This window comes from Equus asinus, chromosome 4 (assembly GCF_041296235.1).
Source record: "Equus asinus isolate D_3611 breed Donkey chromosome 4, EquAss-T2T_v2, whole genome shotgun sequence".
NCBI lineage: Eukaryota > Metazoa > Chordata > Mammalia > Perissodactyla > Equidae > Equus > Equus asinus.
In genome coordinates this window covers 122,401,720-122,427,407 of record NC_091793.1, presented here as the reverse complement: position 1 = coordinate 122,427,407, position 25,688 = coordinate 122,401,720, and positions in this window count along the sequence as shown.

Genomic DNA, 25,688 nt, shown 5'->3' with positions numbered 1-25,688 from the left:
TTGCTACAAATCCTCACCAGGTTTTGACGTTATTGATACATTTATTTTTCACCTCACTGTGTCAGGAGCTCAGCTGTGCCGAGAGAGAGCGAGCTGAGCTCTCAGGTGTTGGAGTAGCCAATTAAAGCAAGCCAAAATTGAAAAGAGTTAAGACTTTAATCACTTACCGTGATGGTGTACGCAAGAGACTAAAACTGGACAAAGCGCCAACTCTCCCTGTTACGTTTCCCGATATGGAGCCGCTTACCAGCTGACGGTCACATAGCTCAGCACAGATGTGAGGATTTTCTCACTGTTGAGGGAGCTGGGACAAAAGGCTCTGGTAGTTTTACGGGCCCTGAGGTGGGGAGGACCAGAGGGAAAGGATAGGAGTAGAATATTACTGGGTACGGTATCAAAGCAGGAAAAAGTGTTTTCATGGTTTCCACTCTTCCCATGCCCCCCAATAAGCAAGTCTCAGCAGATGCACCTAGAGAAGCCCTCTGCCCAAATCTCAGATAAAAAGACCTAGAAATGAAGGCACAGGGCTAGGACTGCAAACATATGAAGAACATGACGTGCCAGAGGGGCCCGAGTCCTTGACCGCAACTCTCTTCAAAGACAGCAATGCTTTGTCTGTGCACGAAGTCTGCTGTCGGAAGGGCAGCTTTCCCTGTGAGGCCTGCCAGACGAAGCCTTTGTAATTGCCTACAGACAGGCCTGAAAAGTCAGGCATGGTTTTTTAACCACCTGCGGGACTCCTCGTGTAATGGTATCTCACTGATCTGTTAATTTGCATTTCTCTCATGACTAATAATGTTGAGTATGTTTCCATGTGCTTACTGGCCATCTCTTCCTTTACAAAGTGTCTCTTTGAGGATCTGCCCATTTTTAATTGGATTACTCTTTTAAATTTATTATTGAGTTGTAGGAGTTCTTTATATATGAAAGATACAAGTTCTTATCAAATATATGTACTGTATATATTTACTACACACTTGATGCCTTCCCTATTCATTTTCTTAATATTGTCCCTTTTTCTTGAGCAGATATAATTTGATAAAATTTTGGAGTTATCTCTTTCTTTATTCTATTATGAAATATTTGCCTCTCTTTTTATATTTATAGTGCATCCTTTGTAAATAATAAATAGGTCTGTCTTGCTCTTTTATTCAGTTTGACTATATCTGTCTTTTCGTTACTGTGTTCTTCCATTTGCATGTAATCCAGTTGCAGTCAGATTCAAGTCTACTATTTTAGTAGCTACTTTCTGTTTACCTCCTCTGATTTTTGTTCCTTTTTTCCCTCCTTCCCTTCCTACACTGTGATTAACTGAGTAGTTTTTAAATATCTATTTGCTTTTTAGGTACACTTTTTTCTTTAGTGATTTCTCTAGGGATTGCAATTTATATTCGTAATTTCACACAATGTCCCTTGAATTAATTACACAATTTAGTTTATAATATAAGAATAATACCACAGTATAAATCCATTTATTTTTGTCCTCTTCTTTGTGCTTTTGCTGCCTATACCTCTCCTTATGTTGCAAACCCTTAAATATATTGTGACTATTTTTGCTTTAAACTTTCAATTATCTTTTAAAGAATTCAAAAAAGAATGAAATGTTGTCTTTTACATTTCTCCACATATTCATATATTTACTATTTCCAGAATATTTTGTTCTTTCTAGTGGTTTTGAGTTTGCATTTGGTGTCATCTTACCTTGGAAACCTGATTGATTGAAGGATATCTTTTAGTGTTTTCTGTAGTACAGAACTATTGGTGTCAAATACTCAAGTTTTTATTTATCTTCAAATAACTTTATTTTGTCTTTTTTTTTTTTTCCTGAGGAAGATTTGCCCTGAGCTAACATCTGTGCTGATCTTCTTCTATTTTGTACCTGGGTTGCTGCCATAGCATGGCTGACGAGTGGTGTAGGTCCACACTCAGGATCTGAATCTGTGAGACTGGGCCACCAAAGCAGAGTGTTCCAAACTTAACCACTATGCCACGGGGTTGACCCCTATCTTGTCTTTATTGTTAACAAATATTTTCACGTAATGATGAATTATAATTTGACAGATTTTTCTTTCAGTACTTTAAGGATACTGTCCCATTGTGTTCTCTCAGGCACCAAAATCACTGCTTGCTTTCCAACATGTGAAAAAACTTTCTTCCTATAATTTATCTAGTTTTGTAATTTTACAAAAGAGTTTAGGCTGATGAGAGATATATTGTTGGAGTCAAATGCCTAAATTTTCCCTTACTGACAGCAAATATTATACTTCTTTTTAGTGGATTCATATTTAGTTTCTGTGAATGAACAGTCTAGTACTGAGAACACTATGCTTGGCTTAGTAATAATATTGGAGCAATGTTTTGTAAAGTACTTGTGTTGCCTATCTCAACAATATAATTGCTTTTTGTTCTATAATTCTCGATATTGGACAGTCATAATATTTGATTATTAGCCACTGAAGGACCGTTACATTTTGTAAATATTGTTCAATTGTTATTTCCAATAGAATGATACTCAGATGTGTTCGTTCTGGAAAACTTTTTAAGTAATAAAAGCAGCATGACTAAGTGAGCTAACTTTTCCTAGAGTAAGCACTTTTTGGCATCATCATTCAACACTATATTATAATGCTATCAGTACTGTAGATATTGCTTCCAGGTTTCTTAGCAACTGCGTGAGTTAGACCTGTGGTAATTCATTTCTGATGATTTTGAAAACAATAAAAAGTAATAAACATGTTATACTTGTTAATGTTCTGAAAATTATGACCTTGAGCTTAATTAAGTTAGTACTATTTCTTTGAATGTTAAAAGTTCTGCTGAATTTTTTTGGCTTACAGAACATTTGCTGACCGCCATATTGTGTAAGGTCTATGGAAGTAATCTGTTGGAGTTGAAAATTATTGGTTCTTGTATACTCTGAAAGAAATCCTCCAGAGATCAGAGCAGCTTTGACCATAGTAATAATATTTTAGATACTGTTTACGTTCAGGAGAAATCTAACTGGAGATTTATTGGAGCTAAATAATCAATGGCCCTGATTGTGTCAGTTTCCTCAAGATATTACAGCCTTATTTATATTCTTAATTTCCAATTGTACAGCACACTCTTTTTATACTGAACTATTCATAATTCTCTGAAAATGTCAAATTCTTTCTTTCTGTGAAATTTGTCCTATCATTACACCTGCTTGGAATGACCCCAACCCACTTGCAACTGTTGAACACTGGTGGATCATTCGAGGCTAATGCAAGTATCACTCCCCCATGAAGCGTTCCAGTCTACGAGCCACAGTTGAACAGTCCTTATTTTCTGCCACCAAAGCAATGATGACATGTTCATGCTTTTTATTATATATTTCTATTTCTCCTCAAGGACATAGTGTTTGAATGGTCTAGGAAAAAGTATGTATTTAAAATAATTTAAGTGTTGGGGGTCTGTGTAGATATTCAGTCTCTAGCTAAGACATTACCAACTTATTATCTCGCTTCACATCTGTTTCCTCAAGTGAAAATGAAAGCTAACTCCCAGGACTACTTATAAAGTTGATGTGAAGATTATTTGACCTAATAAGTACAGAACACATAAAATAGGAACACAACAAGCCCGCAGTAAATGTTATTGCCATGTTTCAGAAAGACGTTAGGTGTCTCCACTTTCTAACACAGATTTTTCAAAGTGCAATTAAGCAGATTCTTTAATATTTACCTCACTGATAACTGGTAACTCAAAGAAAAAATACTCAAAAGTTATTTAAATGGTTTTTGATTATACCTACAGGGGCCAAAGTAAAGCATTCAGTCTTCATGAGTTATGGCTGGATTGTCGGGTATAAATTATTTCAAACAAACAGGGCTCAAATTGGAACTCATAATCACCAATCATTTTGTCATGATTTCTGAAAATATCCAACAATTGATTCAAGTAATGTGGTGAAATACTGCAAATGCATATACATAAATAAGGTTGGGGAAACAAGCATCATGGAAATTTAATTGCATTTTCACATTTGTTTATAAACTATTTCAAAACTTCTTGTTATGTGAGATATTCTTTTTTGAGTAATTCTGTTCCGTGAACATCATCATAATTATAGTTATTAAAGAAATAATGGAAAAAATTGGATTTAGGTTGTTTATGTGAATTTAGGGAGGAACTATCATATGTGTTGAATGGTGAGCAGGAAAAAGAGAAAACAGCCCTGCTCTCTAGTGAAACTTCCTGAATAAAATTTTACTTCAACACACATGGAAATATCCTTTGATTTATAAAGTTGCTTACTACTTCTTGTAAAATAATGGGAGTGATGTTTTTAAAAAGTGAAGCAAAGAATCTATTAAGTATTAGTGCCCTTATATGAGGCTTTGGACTGAGTGATATTTACTTCATTTAATAATCAGTACTGGCCCAGCCCAGTGGCATCATGGTTAAGCTCACACATTCTACTTTGGCAGCCCAGAGTTCACCGGTTCAGGTCCCAGGTGCGGACCTACTCACCTCTTGTCAAGCCATGCTGTGGCAAGCGCGCCACATATAAAGTAGAGGAAGATGGGCCTGGATGTTAGCTCAAGACCAGTCTTCCTCAGCAAAAAAAGAGCAGGATTGGAAGCAGATGTTAGCTCAGGGCTAATCTTCCTCAAAAAAAAAATCAGTACTAATTTTGTAATGATGCAAAAGACCCATAATACATCTTTTTCACTTAAAAAAATAGAGGTTTTTTAAATAATTTAATAATTCAATTATTTTTTGATTTGATACTATTATTTTGTATTTGATACTAATTATTTTGTGATTAGATTCAGAATAAAAGACAGGTATGCAAAAGGTAAAGCTCAATTACAGGTAGGATTTTTCCCCCAAATAGAGACCTTCACGGACGAACATTCCTTTGGAGTAAAATGGTAGCAGGTATCTACTAGGTTACACTGAAGCACAGGTCAGAGGTCAGCTACAGCAAGTTTCTACTTAAACAGATTATTTTAGACTACTTTCTTCATCTCAAGTGAACATGATTAACGAGATGAAAGACAGCACTACAAATTGTTGAAAGGGCTTCAAAAGTCAATAGTGAGAAAAAAATTAGCTGATTATATAAAGTAGCTAATTTCTGCCATCACAAGAATCACTCCTCTTAAGTGGGATCTATTCATTTATCAGGCACATATTTGGGCATTATCTTTAAAAGTAGATTAGAAGAAATAGTTTATCAAATTTAAGCTTTTTATGAGGAAAATACATTATTATTAATAATTTCCTTATTGATTTGTTTTCAAGTTTACTTTCCTTATAGTTTAACTAATGAGCAGAAGGATATGTAACTTAGGGAGATACCTTTAGTCCAAATATACTCTCTAATGCCTCAAGTCATATTTTCTTAAGTGGATTTTATAAAGTCACTAAAACGTGAGTAAAATCAAAGACATAAAGATTTGGGCACATTTAGAAATAATCAATGCACATTTGAAGTCCAAACATTGGTCCTAGTTGTTCACCAGGAGAAGATCTTCTTTTCATTCCACTCATAAAAACCCATCTCAGGGCCCTGGCTAGAAAACCATGTCTCAGAATGATTGTATTCAATTTTTTCCACCTTCCACTTCATGTCTTTAACAAAATTGACAGGGTATAAATAGGAATGAATATGATAAAAATTAGCCTAGGAACCTGATCCTCAGAAATTTTTCACTATGTGTGTGACTTATGGCTCTTAGTTATAGTAATGTTATCTCTAGTGTTGTTACTTTCACCGCTATTTAACTTGTCATGTTTGCATACTGTGACCCCCTGTAGCAGAATGTAGGTTAGCCCCTCAGCACCTGTAGCGGGTGACGTCAGTTGTTCTGCCAGTACACTCTCGGGTGTCTTTACCATTTTCATGTACACAGGCTCCTGGTGTGCTCTCAATCTCAAAAGCCAGCACTTGTATCTGTTTTTCTGGAGGCTTCCCCAGGTTGGCAGAGCTCAGACGTGGAGTATCGGAATTGCTTGAGCAACTGCTCTCTCTGGGAAGCTGCCCTGAACCAATGACCTGTGGGTGTGGGAATATAAATATTTCTGCTCTCCAGCCCCAAGCAAGACAACAATGCGACCCTACCAGTGACTCTAAAGCTCCCTTCTGGGACTGAGTCAAAATTATCCACTGGAGTACAAGACTTGATGTTGTACCTGTGCTTGGCCTCCTTCCTTTCTTTGTCTCATCTCTCATCTCTGTTACATTCTCCTATAAATAAATCACTTTCGTACAAAGCTTCCAGGTCTTATTCCAGCTCAATTTAGAACAATACCCAATCCCAATTTCCTGTCATTTGTAAAAGCTGAATACTCAATTTCCCAACCTTTTTTATAGCTCAACTAACCTAGAGACTCTCAAAATCCTGGGCTTGACTTGACTGAGCCTCTGAAATGAAGGGAGCAGCAATCTAACCATGGTCCTTTTTATGTGAGACAAACAAACTTTCATATGTGTTGTTTTACCTGGATATCCCAATATTTCCAAATAGATGATGGTTTTTGGAGGAAAGGCACCATATTTTCTACCTCTTTATGTCTTTGTATTGCTCTCTGTAATGTAAAAAATATTATTATGTACATACATAGAAAATATGTGTAATTATTATATATAATATGTTCATAAGTAAAAAACACTTCACATATTATAAAATATTATATTATTTATTGATTTTATACATGTACAGTTTTTTTCTCTTCTCATCAGAATATAAACTCAATGAGGGCAAGGAATTAGATTTTCACCAGTTTGTCCCTAATGCCTAGACAAATATCTATTGCATAGTAGTAATTCAATAAAATCTTCTTAATTAATTAAATTAATTACAAAATAAAATATATGCACAAAACAATGCAAATGATATAGTATTTTTAGAGCTTTCAAGGTAACAGAAATATTTTTTTCCTCCTCAAAGAAAACTTAGAAAATATATTAACAAATTATTATATCAAATATGCTTCTTAAATATTTTTTATGAATAACGGAATATCTGCTGTATGGTTAGGTAAGTAAATAGATGAATGGATGAATGTAAGAGTGAATCGGAACCAGTAATTTTGACTGCAGCTCCTATAAAAGATTAATTCTGAGTTTATGAGAAGCATGTATACTATATTTTATTTCCAAATATCATTTGCTTTTAACTTGCAAGAATTGACAAGATAACAAGCAGCGGGGGAGTATCAATGTGGCATATAATCCAAAGTGCCCTGGATTGTGTCAGGGTGAGGGAAATCCCCTTCCTTTCCTTCCTGTGTTCTTATGGCTACGCTAATAATGAAACTGACACAAGACCAGATTAACAGGAGAAAAACCCGGTTTAATATGTACATATTGGAGATCACAGAGAAATGGTGCTTGAACAGTGGACAAAGCTGACTATGTATATATCTTTTACACGAAGCAACAATATATTTGTGAAGAATGACAGGACAAAGAAACTTAGATTTGAGGTACATACTTAAGAAGAATTTAAGCAGAGTTTAGGGCTGAGGTAGTAAATTAGCAGGGTTTGTTTTTGCAGGCTTCTCGACTTTGAATGCCCTAGCTCTGATGATGAGGATGCAGGGAGAGCGCCTTCCACATGGGAGGTTTACTTCATGCTCTTAGGGGGAACAGAGACAGAAGGGTCAGAATGCTCTTTTTGCTTCTCAAGTAACTTTATTCAAAATAATCAATATGCTGTTGTGGGATATTTGGGGGTGGCCTGCCCTGGGCCGCAACAACCAAATCAGGGACTCTCAGTTTACCTCTCTTTGGTTACCTAACCTTGATTATGTTTTAACCCTCTTCTAAAGTAAGAGTATGACCTTACAAAGCTGCGCTGTCATCCAATAGTAACTACTGCATGCTGCTCACGTTATATTACTACCAGCCACACTACCAATGGATACTTGTAATCCATCTGCTATTAGATCAAACTGTATGAATTTACTGTTTCTCTAAATTTAAAAAATGACTGAATATTGGCAATTCACAGTTCAATCTCATTTAGATAAAAGATATTATAGAGGGTATAAAAATTAACAAGACTCTGACCTGCTATCAACGTTCTGTTCAAAGATATGGTGAGCAAATGTAATTTCATGTAAAATGACCTAAATGGTAAAGTAAATCATACAGTTGACTCAAGTCCTGTTAAGAGTCATTTATTACTGTTGAAACTGGCTTACAGTAAAGATTGCTAAATGACACAATGGCGGAACTGGTCATATTTTATTATTTATGATCATTGAGACCTTTCCTCCAGTTTGTTGATTTTAGATTAGTGTATGCACAAATGCTCATATTTACATGTTAAAGATGCCCACTCTTAACACAAAATATGCTGACCATTTTGTTTTATAATATCTTATGACAAAGTTGGCCATTGAATCTTTAGCCCTACGTATTAGGCTGCCAACAGGTGACCAACAGGTCTTTGGACTGAATTGAAAACTCTAGGTCACATCTTTACCCCATTAACAACACAGTGAGACACACTGTCTTTCCTTAATTAAATGAAAATTGCTTTGAGGAATCTCAACTGACTTCATAATTTCAATATATTGCTATTTAATTGCTTTAGGATACTTTATAAAACGAATTAATTCAGTAGGACATACGTCCTTGAAGGATCTCATTGCTCATGATTCACTAAATATTCTCTGACCTAACATGGACAGTTTTTTATCAGTGTTTTTTTGGTCAAAAAATCCTTACATTTGTATTTTAGTTATGTTAAATAGCAAAAATAATCCATATGTACCATACATGACTAATTCATAAGAGTAAAGGAAAAAGGAAATGAAAATTCCCTTTTCAGTTCCCTGAGGGAGACAGCAGTTGCCAATTTAATTACCTTTTTTTTTTTACATTCATAAAGTAGATTCACGAAATTAGACATTCTTTGTTGCAATGTTTCAAGTCAGCTTTATATTTATGTCAGATTCTAGAATGAGGCAAAATTAATTTTGGGAGAGATTTAAAGGTCATGTACTCCAAACAGATAAGGAAACAATTCTGTGAAGTTTAATGATTAATGGAAGACTGCACGGATATTTAAAGGTAGACACAATATTTGAATCTAAGGGCATGTGTAAGAGGGAATAGTCAAAGAAGAGATGTCAGGCTACAAATTACAGACAGAAAAGTCAGGAGGCAAAGATGATTTTCAGAAGAATGAAGAGCTAGCTTTTAGATGTGTTGACATTGAAATGAAATGCCCAGTGGACAATTAAGAGATCCAGGATTGAGATTTAAAGTGGCAAGATTAGAGGTGGAGATGTGGATTTTAGGATCAGTCTCAGAGAGGTGATTGTTAATCACCAGCCTCTATAAACTCTCTGGGGAAGGTTAGGACTGAAGACCAAAATTTGCAACAAGCCTATGTAAGGGATGAAAGAAAGGAAAGCTGTAAAGAGACTTGAGGGGACTTTCTCTTTTCTCTCCTTGTCTCTTACGTATTCAATTGCCTTTTCTATTTTGGTTCATTTCCAACACTGCTTAAAGATTATTAAGAATCTGCTGTCTTAAATACAAAAAGAAATAATGTCCCACCTCTCTCCCCAGAGCACATACATAAGCCTACCTCTACCCATTGTTGCATAGCCACGTTTCTTGAAAGATTATGTACTCACTGTCTCCATTCCCTTATATTCCTTTGTTTTTTTTCACCTCATACAATATGGCTTTAGCTCCCACTGCTCTACTCAATCAGCTTTATAAGTTCACCAATCAACGGCTCCTTGTAGAGACTACAATGGACAAACTTCAGTGCTTATTCTGCTTGGCCTCTTGGAATGAAGTGATTATGTTAACCACTTTCTCCCACAATGCTCCCTTTCCTAGGCACTATGCCAACCTCTCTGGGTTATCTTTTTCAGTCAGTATTTTATTGGTTTTTCTTCCTTTTCCTTAAGTGTTAGTGTTCCCTGAATTCTGCAAAGGTTGTACCTCATTTCTTACCCAAGAACTCCACCTGGATAATTTTACTGAAAACCCTTTGCTTAAATGAGTTAACACTCATAAAGCACTTAGAAAAATGCCTTATACAGACTAAGAACTACTTTGCTTAAAAATAAAAGTAGTATTATCACCTGTGTGTTAATTAATCACAGGTTATATTTCTATTTTCCCAAGGATTTTGCACTTTTGAAAACTCGAGTTCCCAACAATGCAATTACCCTGAGCAAAGGTGGAAGCCTGGAGCATACCTGTATTGAACCCCACATGTAAGTCACTTGGCGCTATAGACTCAACATGCTTAAAACTGTCCTGAGCGCCAAGCCCCTTCCTCAGCCTGTTCTCTCTGTGGGATGCTGATCTCTATGTATAGATACGTATGGTACATGTAATTACCTAACCTTTTGCATTATGAAGTGCTTAGAATTTCCATGCTTACAAAACAAAGAAAATTCTCTATTAATTTGAAAAAAAAAAAAAGGCTTACATTATTAATGCTTCAGCACAAATTGGCATAGTAAAGGCAATTGTCATTTTCCAAATCAAGCCGTGAACATCTTGATAAAAAGCACATGACTTGTAAAGTGTACAGAATAAAGAACAAACCTAAATTTAAAACGTAGTCTTTTCGACTTGCTTGTGTAAGGTTGAAGGGAGAAACATACATGTAAACTTATCAGGTTTATGATCATCATATTGAAGTCAAAGCTGATATTTTTCTCTTTCACAGTAATAACCCAAAAGAGATGATGTTTCAAGCTGAAAACCAACTGTATCTTCATACGTATCTATTTCTCCTACTATGTGTAAAGTCCCTAACAGCCTTTAAAGTGTTTGCAGGACTCAATACATCTCTGAAGTGTGAGGGTGAGCTAAGAATTACAACATCATGGATATAGAAAAGAAATAATTTCTGGAAGGCTAGTCAACGATTCAAAGAACAGAGAAGACGATTTGGAAGTAATCAATGACCTTTGATAGAAAGGTTAAGTTAAATGGTGGAATATGAAATTAAAATAGAATAAATGAAATGATGAATAGCTATGAAATTATGATTAAGAGAAGGTATGATTAGGACAGGTGTGATATTAATCATGATAGGTTTGATAAAACAAAAACCTTAAAAACTCTCTCCGATTTCTTACATCAGAGGTTGCATTTCTTCTTGAGGTTGGCAGGCATTCTGCTGCACAGTCACTCAGGGATCCCGCTGACATAGGCTGTAGCCGTTTTGTAGCTATAACGTGCTGACAGTTTTACATTGGAACATTGGAACATATAGTCTCTTTAATATGTGTAGCAGGAGAAGGGAGCTGACGAACCAAATGTGGACTTTTCCTGTATCCCTTTAGAAGGTTTTAGACTCCAGGATTACTAGTCAGATCTAGTCACTTGGCTCTGACTCACCAAGTGTGGATGTGGGCAATCAGGAGCAGAAAATGGGATGTTTGGGGAATGCTGTTATGATTTCCCTGGGTACAGAATTGCAGAGAAACTTGATAGAGTTAAATTCAGTTTTACTCCCTCACAATATGGCAAATCCAAAATAAAAATGGTAAAAGAAGGTATAATTTTTTTTAAAAAGAGAGAGAGATATTATTCAATAGATGATCAAGCTTTTGGTCTAGCCACAGCTTGCTATCTTCTCTTCACTTTTCTCTTCTCTTCTCTTCTCTTCTCTTCCCCTCTCCTCTTTTCTTTTCTATTCTTTTCTCCTTCTTTCCTTCCTTCCTTCTTTTCTTCTTCTTTTTTGACTCGTCTCCCCACTTTCTGGCTGCTCCAGTCATTCCAGGTTACTGTCTTCATTGTCCTGATTTACTACTTTTTTCTTGTCACTTTCTCCTCCATTCCATGGTGTGCCACCTCCTTCCTGGGAACAGGCTAGCTTTCAAATAAAAGATTTTCTAAACTTTTCTCAGTTTTTTCTTTGTAAACTGCCTCAGTAAACAGCCTCAAGTGAACTATAAACAAGAACAATAAATAAGAAATCAACATCTTGGGGCTGACCTGGTGGTATAGTTAGGTTAGGTTTGTGCACTGTGCTTTGGCATCCTGGGGTTCGTGGGTTTGGATCCCAGATACAGACGTGCACACTGCTCATGAAGCCACGCTGTGGTGGCATCCCACTTACAAAATAGAAAAAGATGAGCACAGATGTTAGCTCAGGGAGAATCTTCCTCAAGCAAAAAGGGGAAGATTGGGAACAGATGTTCACTCAGTGCCAATCTTCCTCACCAAAATAAAGAAAAAGAAAAAAAATCATTATCTTGCTGGAATCAGCAGAATCAGACTACACAGAAACACTGTTTATTAGATTTTTAATCCAATGTGTTAATTTGATCTGGCTGTGCATTCAGTCATGCCTGTTGCATGGTGTATTCTTTTTAAATTCTGGGACATGGATATGAAACGGTAAGGTTGTTTCAAACATCTCACTTTTATGTTTCTCTAGTTTCCTAAGACAATAAACTTACTTGTTACCCATTTAAGAAATAGTTCTTGGTTTTTTGTTTTTTCTTTTGTTTTGTTTTAATACAAACTCAGGTCAGGAAAAACAAACCAAAACAGGGTATTTTACAGTGTGATTTATGTTTAAAAAGAACAGAAAGAAACAGAATTCAAAGAATAAAAAATAGTCAAAAAATAAAAAGTACATATGAATCATAAAATGGTTGCCTCTGTATAAGACGGGAGGGAAATGTGATTGAGGATTAGGATGTAACTGTCGCATTTTTTATAACAAGAGATAGGATATGATTTTGACAAAATATTATTTGTTACTTCTAACTGGTATATGCATACATTTTTATTGTTATGTTTTTATAATTTAGTTTAAAAATAGCAAATATTATTTTTAAAAGACCATTTAGTAATTTAAGCTATCATTAACTTTTCTTGTCAAGTAATATTCTATACAACTTTGAGAGAATAGTCTATTTAAAGTAATTTATTAAAATAATAAAAGCAGGAAATCTTAACTCAGCCTATAAATGGTTGAAATAGGGAGTCTGGAAAAGTTGATTTTGAAAAGTGAGACACAATGCAAATTATGCACATTTGGTTTATTACATTTCCTTCTTACTTTATGCAAAATAGTTGAATTTTATGGCAAATATATGTACAGAAATAGCATAACACAGTTTTCTTTATTCTCTAGAGTAGTGAATGTACTCATATAACCATTTCAAAAAGTATTTCTTATACTTTATTTGCAGTATTTGCCTTAATTGAGTTGTTTAAAAATGTTATAACCAAGTTAAAAAGATCGTGTAGAATATTTGATAAATCCCTGATTTGCCAACTTAAAAATGTTTATCCAAACAGGTGAGAGAGACGGACTGTTTGCTGTCCTTTGAAGTCATATTCAGTACACTATCCTGAGTAGTCAATGCCTTTAGTTTTTAAATACTCATTTTCTCATGGGACACAATAATATTTACTTATAGGATGTTAGTCCAGTCGTATTTCAGCAAAGTCACAGGCTTTTCCAGTTGGTTTTGCACATATTAGGAAACAGTGATAACACTGTTTTTGTTGTTGGTTTGATGGGTTGGCTTTTATAAATTTTAGAAACAACTGGAAGGGGAGGATACAATATGAATTAAGTTACAGTAAAATCAACATCATAGAAACTAGGAAAGAAGGGGAACCCCAGATGTCATATTTCATTCTCTCATTTGATAGAATATTTTTTGCAACATTCCTAACAAGTGGTAATTCCTAGGAAAACTGAGTAATTTAACAGAATGGCTGAGCTGCCAGCTTAAATATTATCTTCACCTAAAGGCAAAGGGGGATGCTTGGGGTAATGGTTTGGGATTCTAGAGGGGAGGAAGACAATTTACATGGGGATGGAAATGCAAATGTTTGTTAAATAAGTTTTGCTGGGCCAAAAATGGGCTTGTTGGTGCCTTTCTATCACACCTATTTTACATTATACTATACCTATCTTATGGCCTTAGCTCCTTCCTGGAACAGGCCTTCTACGTTAAACTCTTTTAGGCAGTTTGGGGAAAGGTCAAATGATCTTCCTGCGTCTTCTGAGCCTTTATTGTCTTCAGCTCGAAATAATCTGCATACCAGAGTGGTGCATCCTGGGGCAATCTGCCTTGAACCCGTCACCATCATTGATCAACTGTATATTGTTTCTCTAGCATGCTTGGGAAATGGGAACTGCTGAGGTGGGTCATCCCACGCTAAGTGTCTTACTCACTAGATGATCTTCTCTAGAATCTCCCCAGTTCCCAGAAATGATGTTAACCAGTGGGGCACAGGTCCTCATTGCTCTGGGATTCACAAACCTCTCTCTCTCTCTCACTTATGTTTCCCTCAAACTATTGAATGAGGAAGTGTTGGTAGACCTCATGATTTTCCAAGACCTTTTTCTCTCCTCTTTCTCCTTTTCACAAACCTTCTAATGTCACCCAGACTTAGGATTTTGGAATGAAAAAGCCAGAAAATTAATGAAATCTATTTGTGCTCTCAGCCCTGCCATATACTTTCTCTGAGGTAATGAGAAACATTGAATTTGTGGAAATTTAAGAGAAAAGTCATGGAGGAATAAAAATAAAATTCATAAATAAATTTCCCAAATTGCTAACAACTATTCGGACAATCCAGGTACTATATGTTGTCCATTCCTACAAATAAAGATATCACTCATATCTACTCCATAGTCCCCTTCTTTTACCACCTCTGATATTTCAACATATGATGTAATTGTCTGTTTTCCTACTTCCTAATTTAAATTCTGATACATTCCCATGAAATAAAATCCAATTTTAAATGAGGCCCCCTCCCTGACCCCTCCTGATAAGATGTGACAGTTGAACATTACAGAGGGCTAAATGTCACATTTGTGCATGATTGTATTGTCATAATGATGCAAAATTATATCTGAAGCTTATTATCACTGAAACCAAATAATCTCTTTTCATATTAACAAATGCTAAAAGACTTATATTCAGTAATCTGTACATATACTGTTGTGTGTATGTTTTTAAATTTAAGCACATGACTTTCCATTTATCTCTAATAAATTCACTGAAATTTAGTTATTCATTTTAACATCTCAGTATTCATATTTTTTAAAGTAGTAGAAGAGAATTCTCATAAAACATCACACTTTCTGTGTTTCTCATGCAATAAAAATTCACCAATTTGGATTGTACTGTCGATGAAAATCCGTAACCAATCTATAAATGAAAATTTGGGTGAGTTTATTCTGAGCTGAAATCTGAGGATTATAACCTGGGGCCTTTCTTCCCTAAGGAAGAAAGGGCACCAAAGAAGTGGGGTGCACAGAGTGGTTATGTACCCCCAGAGAGGATGTTTCACATAGGATTGAAATGTCCCTTTTACAATAGTCGCGAGACTGCTCTGTAGGCACAGAGATTGATGGAAACAGCAGGTAGGTCTTCTGTCTCAGTGAACGCAGCAGGGTGGCAGTCTGTTGTCTCCGGCTGAGTGGTCACAGGTGAGCTGGGTGGTCAAAGGTGAGTGCAGCAATCCGTTCCTGGCCTAAGGAAAGAAGCCCACCCCCAAGGAAACGCCAATGTTGGGGGAAGTTGCACCTATATCTCAATGGCCTTTGTTCTGGCCATAGGAAATGTCTAAGCAGATATACAATGCGTGCTCAACAGCCACAGTCAGGCCCTTTTGCAAAAAACAAAGTCAGGCTGAATTAGGTTTATACCAAATGGCTTCCTCATATACTCCAATATATACTATTGCTTGCCATTTTTATTTGTTAGCACTATTAGTTGAAAGATTTTTCCGTTAATATATCAGAAAAAAGCTGTCAAAAAATACTTTTGAAAATCCTTGGATTTGACTTAGTCTACAATTGAAGAGACATGTATTTTAAATATAAATTATTACTTATGTTTTCTTCCTAGTGAATTTATGCTAACCTTTCATTATTTTCTTTTCTAAGGACCTATACAAATAATCATCAAATTCTAGAATATTGTGGGAGAAACTGTAAGGGTTACTACTGCATAACTTTGAAAATTTATCTTTATATAAATTAGGTGATATTTGCCAGTCTCAAGAATTAATGAACATTATCCATTTTTTTTAAAGATTATTTTATTTTTCCTTTTTCTTCCCAAAGCCCCCTGGTACGTAGTTGTGTATTTTTAGTTGTGGGTCCTTCTAGCTGTGGCATGTGGGACGCCGCCTCAGCATGGCTTGATGATCAGTGCCATGTCCGTGCCCAGTATCCGAACCAGTGAAACCCCAGGCTGCCAAAGGAGAGCACGCGAACTTAGCCTTGAAGCCATGAGGCCGGCCCCTCACATTATCCACTAGTGACTATTTTTATATACATGGTACATAATACAGTTCCTAATTGCTCAAAAATTTTTCAGATGGAAGGAGAGGAAGAAAGAAATTATATTCAAATAAGTCAATAGGAAGGAATCCTTCAAATAATGTATGTTTTCTACTTTCTGGGATTAAAAATATAGTCAACAGAATACTTGAAAGACAGTCACAGAGCTTCTGCTTGAGACTAAATAATAAAGAACGATCTATCTCATGTCAAAAGAACTTGGAATGTTTCCAAATAAAAGAGCAATGTAACATTTTACTCCTCACTGATTTAGTTGCATAAATGTCACTTTCCTACCACCATCATTTATCCTGGGTTTATTTAAATAAATATAACACTGTCTAAAACTGTTTAACTTTTCCAGTCAGTGCTTCAATTCAATTTTATAGGTATTGGAGCGTGCAATTGTAAAGGCACATAGACACAGCATGGAACTTATAAGACAATTAATATATATTTGTAAAATAAATGAATACAGATTCTATAAATGGCTTTTTCAGAAAATCAACATTGTCAACTCAAGCAAGTCACTTAATATCTTAATAACTCTACTTCTTTGCTGAAAGGGAATATAAAAATATGTACTTCATCTAACTTTTGTGAGGATCTAACCAAATAAGTGTATCAGAGAATTTATAAACTTCAGTTTAGAGGGTTATTTTTCAGGATGTTGTTATAAGATATTGCTGCTCCATTGTTCTCATTTCATAGCCAAACTTCTTGAATGAATTGTCTAAATTTATTATCCTTTACATCTCAACTCACTGAAATCTATTCTTTTCTTCTAAATTATTTTGTTCAATTTCTTTGTAAGCTGCCATATCTTCAGCTTATCTTAAATGATGGTATCCTTTAGAGTCTGACTTTAGCTCCATTCTTGCTTCATATTAAAAAAAAAAACCCTAAAAGTGAAAATAAAATGTACCCCCTTGACAATCTTATCTAACTTCATAATGTCAATTATTACTTATGGTGTGATGATTACCAAGCACATATCTACAGTTCAGGTGTTTCTGAGGGTAAGATTCATTATCTTATTATCTGCTGGAAATTTCTAACTGGAAGTTGTATGGCATCATCAAACAGAAAATGTAAACATTGAATTCATTCTTTCAAACCGGGAACTAGAGATAATTGAGATATTTGAATGGTGTGAACAAGAAATAAGATTTTTTTTTCTTTTTTGAGGAAGATTAGCCTTGAGCTAACATCTGCTGCCAATCCTTCTCTTTTTGCTGAGGAAGATTGGCCTGAGCTAACATTTGTGCCCATCTTCCTCTACTTTATATGTGGGATGCCTGCCACAGCATGGCTCCATAAGTGGTGTGTAAGTCCACACCCAGGATATGAACTGGCAAACCCAAGGTCGCAGAAGCAGAGTGCACAAACTTGACCCCTGTGCCACCGGGTGGGCCCTAAGAAATAGTTTTAAATGATCAAAAACATGAAAGGAAAATTAGAATCTTACAGTGAGAAGAGAAAATTATGATCCATTTGAATGTGTTAAATGGAAATTTTAAGCATGAAATGTATAGCTACTGGAATATAAAAAGAAAACTACCTTTAATAAATGAGTTAAGTGGTAGATTCCACACAGATGAAGATAGAATCAAAGATTCAAAACTATATTTGATGAACTCACTCAGAATGCAAGATAGAGGTATAAAATATTGAATATATATGTGAATACATATGTGTGTATGTATATGTGTGTGTATATTTATTTATAAGTATATATGTGTGTAGGGGAGGAGGACATTTCCTCTCCCCAAATGGGGTTCGTCTGGCTGGAGAACGAATTAAATTCAAATGAGACAGAATAGCAAGAGAAAATTAAACAAAGCTTTATGAGGAACCATGGCCCAGGCGGGGACTTTCTTCCCTAAGGAAGAAAGGGCACCGAAGAAGTGGGGTGCACATAGTGGTTATATACCCCCAAACAGGGTGTTTCACATGTGATTGAAATGTCCCTCCCACAATAGTCACAAGATTGCCCTGTCGGCACAGTGCTTGATGGACACAGCAGGCAATGGTCTGCTATCTCGGTGGGTGTAGCAGGAGGCAAGTGGATTGTCTGGAGCTGGGCGGTCACACGTGAGCTCAGCAATCAGTTCCTAGCCTAAGAGAAGATGCTTAATCCTTAAAGAAATGCCAAAGTTGGGAGGGGGAGGGAAGTCAGTTACAGGAGGTTACCAGACTAGCACAATAAAATGCAGATTTAAGTCCTTGCCTTTGGTATTGATTAAGAGTTTTTAGAGAGAAGGTCATCTCCTTTCTTCTTCCTGGTACAGAGAGGGAAGCACCTTTACAGATAGAGATTTACCTTACAAATGTAAATGTGTCCTAACAAAGGGCAATTTCCACTCCTCAGAGCCTCCTTCCCTGTCCCAGTGTATCAAAAGCAATCAGCCTCAAATAATCCTGATGCCAAAGAGACATATCCTGGGGTGGCCAATTCCAGATCCCCACATATGTATTTGTAAATATATGTTTGTAATATATGTAATATAAGTATATGTGATATATAATAGATACATATTTTTATCTGTAATATATATACATTTATATAGATATATATATGACTTAGAAGTAGAGTATAAACATCTATCAAATATGTAGTAAGCATTCCACAGAGAGAAAATAGAAATAATTTGGTAGAGAAATCTTTGAAAGATAATGGCAGAGGGATTTCTGTTACGTGTCATAATGAAATAACTGGGATTGAACTTACTCTCCTAGCACAAACAAGTTCAACACAGGACAAAATATATGAAGGAACTCTTTTCAGGTTTTATATGCAGGCAGCTCAAGAAGGTGACTCTTGAGAAAGAAGAAGAGGAAACGAACTCTAAATTCACCTTGTTCAACTCCTGGACACTTTTCAGACAAAAGAGGAGGAAGGTGGTGTCCCAACAGTGCTTGGCGGATTCATTGAGATGAGAGGCACAAACCAGAACTTGGGGGTGTTGAAGTGATTGGTCAGGACACTGGAGAGGAGACAACTGTGAAGCAACATGGCTTCAAAAGCCTACATACTGAGTCCTGCATGTCCTGGGCCAAAGACTGGGAAGAGAATTCATAGGGCAAAACTTCAAAGGGGCCCAAAAGAGACTGGTTCCTTTGGAACTACAAGCTCGAACAGAGATGCCATAGGTTGGGCAAGGATGGAAGATGTCGGAGTTGCAGTCCAGTCAGATTTGAGAGACCTAACTGGCAATTTAGTCATTCAGCTGATATCTCAGAAGCCCACATCTTATCAGGTACTTCCTAAACTGTGTCCTGGTCTACAATAAAGGACAAAAGATAAGTATTTCAGCCTTAACAAAGAATCGAAGCCTGATGGAGTCTAGAGGATAAGCCAGCAATGTAACTGCTTGTCAGAAAAGAACTTAATGCCAAATCTCTTGTAATCATTCCTAATGTCAATCATACAATAAAAGTTAATAAGAACCACATCTTGTAAATAGTAAATACTTTAGAACAACTATTATAAATATGTTCAAGCCCTTAAAGAAAAATATTGATATAATGAGTGAATACAAATCTCAGCAGAAAAATGGAAATTATAAAAAAGAGACCAAATAGAAATGCAAGAACAAAAACTATAATAGCTGAAATAAAAATTAAAAAATTTAATCCTTCCAGTGTTGGTAAGGTTTTGAAACAACTCAAACTCTCATGCACTATAGATAAGAAGTTAATTGGTGCACCACTTTGGAAAATGGTTTAGCAGTTTTTTTGAAAAGTTAGCCACATACCTACATGTTACCCAGCAATTCCACTCCTAGATATTTACCCAAGAGTAATGAAAATGCATTTATACACAGAGATTTGCATACAAATGTTCATAGATGCTTTATCTGAAGTAGTCGTAGACTGGAAACAATCCTAATGTCAATTAACAGGTGAATAAATAAACAAATCAATAAAATACAATAATTTTTGGCAATAAAACAGAAATTAACTATTGATACACACAACAGTTTATATAATTCTCAAAATTATTATATTGAGTAAAAGAAACAAGAGAAATGGAATGCATTCTGCATGATTCCATTTATTCAATAGTTCAGAAAATGCAAACTAATTTATAGTGGCATAAGGCAGATCAGTGGCTTCAAGGAGTGACAGTGGAGAGAAAGATGGGTTACAAAGTGGCAGGAACAAACTTTGAGGGAAGATGGAAATGTTTATCTCAATTATGGTGATGGTTATGCAATTGTATACTTATGTAAACACTCGTTAAATTGTAGTTTTAAAATATCTACAATTTATTGTACATTGACTATATCTCAAGCAAGCTGTAAAACAAAGACAAATAAACAAAACCTTTCCATTGATTGGCTTAGGAGAGAATAGGAGACGTTAGAAGAAAAAGTCAGGGGCTTGAAGATAGAGCAACAAAAGTAATCCTGCCTGAAGAACTGGGGGAGGGGGGAGGAAGATACAAACACAAACTCAGTGACTGTGGGACAATAGCAAGTTGTCCTGCAATCATCAAATTAGAGCTCTACAGGAGAGGAGGAGAGAGATAATGGGGAAGAGAAATATGTGAAGAAGTAATGGTTGATAATTTTCCAAATCTATAAAAACCATTAAAACATCAATTTACAGAAGTCTAGCAAGTCTCAAGCGGGATAAATACAAAGAACTTTCATAATCAAAATGCAAAAAACAACATTAACAGAAAATATTATATCAGCCAAAGAAAAATGAACCATTGCATACAAGGGAGTGTTTATATGAACAATGGGCTACAACTATGAAGAAATATATCAATTTATAAGGGCTTATTGCAGAAGAACATAGCACACAAAAGTGAGATTCAATATTTTCCCCAGATTTATTTCAAAAGTATCTTAATCAAAATTCTAATAGATTTTTTTTTTGTAGAATTTTTTAAAAACTCCTATTCTAAATTTTACAGAGCAACACAAAGGACCTAGAAGAGACAAACAATCTTGTTAAAGAAGGAAAAGAATGGAGAATCACAATAAATAACTTCAAAATTTATCATAAAATTGTCATGAGGAGAGATAAATCAACCAATGAAACTGAAGAGAGAATCTAGAAATAGGTCTAACCATAATCATAAATTGATTTTTGACAAGAGCTCTTCACAACAATTCCATACAGTAAGGAAAAACCCTTCAAAAATTTTTTTCTGGAATAACTGATTAAACATATGGAAAAATTAACTTTGACTCTTCACATAACACACTGAAAAATGAATGTAAGATATTTTATAAACCTAAAGATTAAAACTAAATAAATCTTTTAGAACAAAATGTATAAATAAATGACCCATTAATAAAATGGTATCCATACTGAGAATCCATTGGCATAAAAATTTTTGTAATAAGTTCTTCTGAAATAAGACATTAAAATTAAAGACTATAAATTAAATAACTATAAATAATTAAAGACTAAAATTAAACACACTATACCATAGTGAGTTTACTGACCAAAAGTTTATACAATTAAAGGTTTATTTTATTTTATAGTTTAACTTTTATTAGCTCACTTAATACTCAATATCAAAATATAGTTTTTTCTTATTAAACTTTAAAGGAACATGTACTCTTCAGTGTTATTTAAAGTAGTATTCATACTTTAAGCATGTTTATCCATCAATGAAAATTCACGTATCAGTTTTATAGAATTTGATATGTCCTTTGAAGAGCTAAAAATAGCATATAAAAGGAGAACAATAGCACATTCAATTGCTATTTAATTTTCCAATTTATGCAAGTTTTATCAACTCTAGAATAGCAAAAATTGACATTTTTGTTAAATAATTTATTTGCAAATTAATAAGAATATTTAAAGCACTGAAATTCTGTTCTAGAATTTATTAAAGAATAATACCAACAGTTGTGAGGAAAGGATTTGATAAAAGTGCAGAGATGAATACTCAGTGTTTGTCCAGTTATAATCAAAATAAATTGCTTCCACTGTATATATTCCCTCTGGTTTATGAGGAAAAATGTTGCACATCAGTTGCAGTGACTTCAGCCAGGGAACACAAACAGACAAATTTAACACATATAGGATATGAACAAAGGAGAGAAGAAAAGGACGTGGAATGATAAGAGTTCAATGTAGTATGGCATCTCCTCTTTAGAACTTTTTTCAAAAAGTTAAGAATGCAGTGTGACATCAGCAGCAAGGCAGAGTGGGCTGTTCCCTTTACCTTTCCCCCTTTGAACTACAACTAAGTGAACATTTATTAACCAATGGAGGATATGCACGCAGCACAACAGGACACCTAAGAGACCCACACAGCTATACGTCAGAAGGGGGATGGGCTTGCGCCCCAGGAAGTGGTGGAGATAGGTGAGCACTCCCTTACCCTTCCCAGGTAGCCTTGTGTGCATGCCTGAATACCTTCTGACCCAGCACAAACACCCATAGTACTGCTGCTGCCCCAAAAGTAGGAGTTTGAACCTGCATGACTGTAGGAAGGGGGCGACAGCATTCCAGGGCTTACAAGTGAACACTTTCCCAGCTGGTGGGAGAGGCCACCCTGTGACTGCTGTCCCAACAAGAGGCCCAGGTTCAGACTCCATGAAGAAGCCCTGCCCACCAAACATAGTGGCTGGCATGACTGTAAGAAGAGATGGTGGAAGATATATCCATGTGTTGACATTTTTCTGGCTTGTGCAAGCACCCATAGAACCACTTAGGCCCCATACATGGGAGCGCACCTTGGCACAGGGTCAAAACTGAGCCCATGTGCAAATGCTTTCCTGGCAAGTTGGACCATCCACTATACCCACATAACTTCCAGCAAACAGGGTGGGATCAGAAAGACAATTCTTACTTCTCTGCAGTTGTTGCAGGTGAAATCTGCAACCTGATACTACCACGAACACCCCACAAAAGATTAGTTCATGATACATCATGAAAACTACAGCAACAATTAAGAGCATAAGAATGACAAATATCCAGGAACCAACTGTGAAGTCACAGAAATTTATAATCCAAATGAAAGAGAATTCAAAATAGCTGTCATAAAGAAATTAAAAGAATTACAAGAAAACTCAGAAAGATGGTTCAATGAGCTCAGGAATAAAAATAATGAGAAGAAAGAATGCTTCACTGAAAAGATTGAAAATGTAAAAAACACCAAGCAGAAATTCTGGATGTGAGAACACAATAAGATAAAAAAAAAAAAAATCTAGAATCCTTAGAAAATAGAGCTGACATTGTGGAGGAAAGAATTAGTGAGTTAGAGGATACAAATATGGAAATTATGCAGGTGGAGGAGGAGAGAGAACTAAGATGTTTTTGAAAATGAAGAAATTCTTTGAGAAATATCTGACTCAATTAGGAAAAGCAGCATAAGGATTATAGGTACTCCAGAGGGAGAAGAGTTGGAGAAAGGAGCAGGAGCGTGTTCGAAGAAGTAATAACTGAAATTTCCCAAACCTCGGGAAGGAACCAGACTTACAAATATATGAATTTAATAGAACTCTTAACTACATCAATGTTAAAAGGCCTTCTCCAAGGCATATATTAGTAACAACTGGAAAAAATCAATGATAAAGAAAAAATAATAAAGGCATCAAGGCAGAAGAAGATAACTTTCAAAGGACATCCCATCAGTCTTTTAGTGGATTTCTCAGCAGAAACCTTACAGGCTAGGAGAGAATGGAATGATGTGTTGAAAATACTGAAAGACAAAAACTTTCAGCCAAGAATACTGTATCCAGCAAAACTTTCCTTCAGATATGATGGAGAAATAAAACTTTCCCAGATAAACTGAAGCTGAAGGAGTTCATCCAATAGACCTCCCCTACAAGAAGTGATTAAAGATGCCCTCATACCTGAAAAAAACAAAAGGCAAAGGTCTACAAAGCTTTCATCAAGGAGATAAATAGACAGACAAAATCAGAAAACTGTAGCTCTCTTTCAGAATAGGGTAGGGAATACTAAATTATAATTTAAAAGATAAAGGGAAGGAAAGCATCAAAAGTAACTATAAAGACTTCAACTTTGTCACAAACTCACAACACTTAACAGAATAATTTATGACAATAATAACTCAGAAGGCAAAAAGGAAAGTAATGGAACATGCTTAAGCTAATAGAGATAGAATGCTAATATAAAATGGACTGTTTCACCTATGAAATCTTTTATACAAACCTCACAGTAACCACTAAACAAAAAATTAGAGCATAGCTGCAACTCATAAAAAAAAGAAAACTGAGAAAACCTCCACAGAAAACCACCAAAATGAAATGGTAGAAATACACAGGATGGGAAACAATGAAAATATAGGACAACCAGAAAACTAGAGATTAGATGGCAGTGTTAAGAAATCATGTATCAATAATCACTCTAAATGGAAATGGGTTGAATTGTTCAATCAAAAGAATAGCTGGATGAGTAAGAAAACAAGACCCAACAATATACTGCCTCCAGGAAACACATCTCAGCTCTAAAAACAAATACAGGCTCGGAGTGAAGGGATGGAAGAAGATACTCCAAGCAAATGGCAAACAAAAGAAAACGGGTGTTCCTAGAGTTATATTAGACAAAACAGACTTCTAGACAATGAGAGACAAGGAGGGGCAGTAAATAATGATAAAAGGCCCTTTCCAGCAAGAGGACATAACACTTAAAATACATGTGCACCTAACACAGGAACACCACAATATATTAAACAACTATTAATAGACCTAAAGGGAGAAATTGACAACCACACATATTAGGGGACCTCAAGACCCCACTTACATCAATGGATAGATCATCCAGACAGAATGTCAACAAGGAAACTTTGGACTTAAATGAAACACTAGAGCTGGTGGACTTATAGATATACATAGAACATTCCATCCAAAAACTGCAGAGTACACATTCTTCTCAAGTGCATGTGGAACATTCTGAAAAATAGACCTATGTTGGGAATCAAGGCAAGCCTCAATAAATGGAAGAAGATTGAAAGCATTTCAAGCATCTTTTCTGACCATGATGCCATGAAACTAGAAATCAAGAACAAGAAAAAAAAACTAGGAAAGTCACAAATACATGGAGAGTAAACAGAATGCTACTGAACAACCACTGATCAATGAAGAAATCAAGAAGAAATCGAAAAATACCTGGCAACAAATGAAAATGAAAATACAACATAACAACTCTTGTGGGATGCAGCAAAAGTGTTTACAAGAGGGAGGTTCATAGCAAAACAAGCCCACCTCAATAAACAAAAAGATATCAAATAAATAATCTTAAGCTACACCTAGCAGAACTAGAAAAAGAAGAACAAACAAGGCTCAAAGTCAGCAGAAGGTGGGAAATAATAAAAGTTAGAGCAGAAATTAATGAAATACAGACTAAAAAACAGTGGAAAGGATCAATGAAACTAAGAGCTGGTTATTTGAGAAGATAGACAAAATTGAC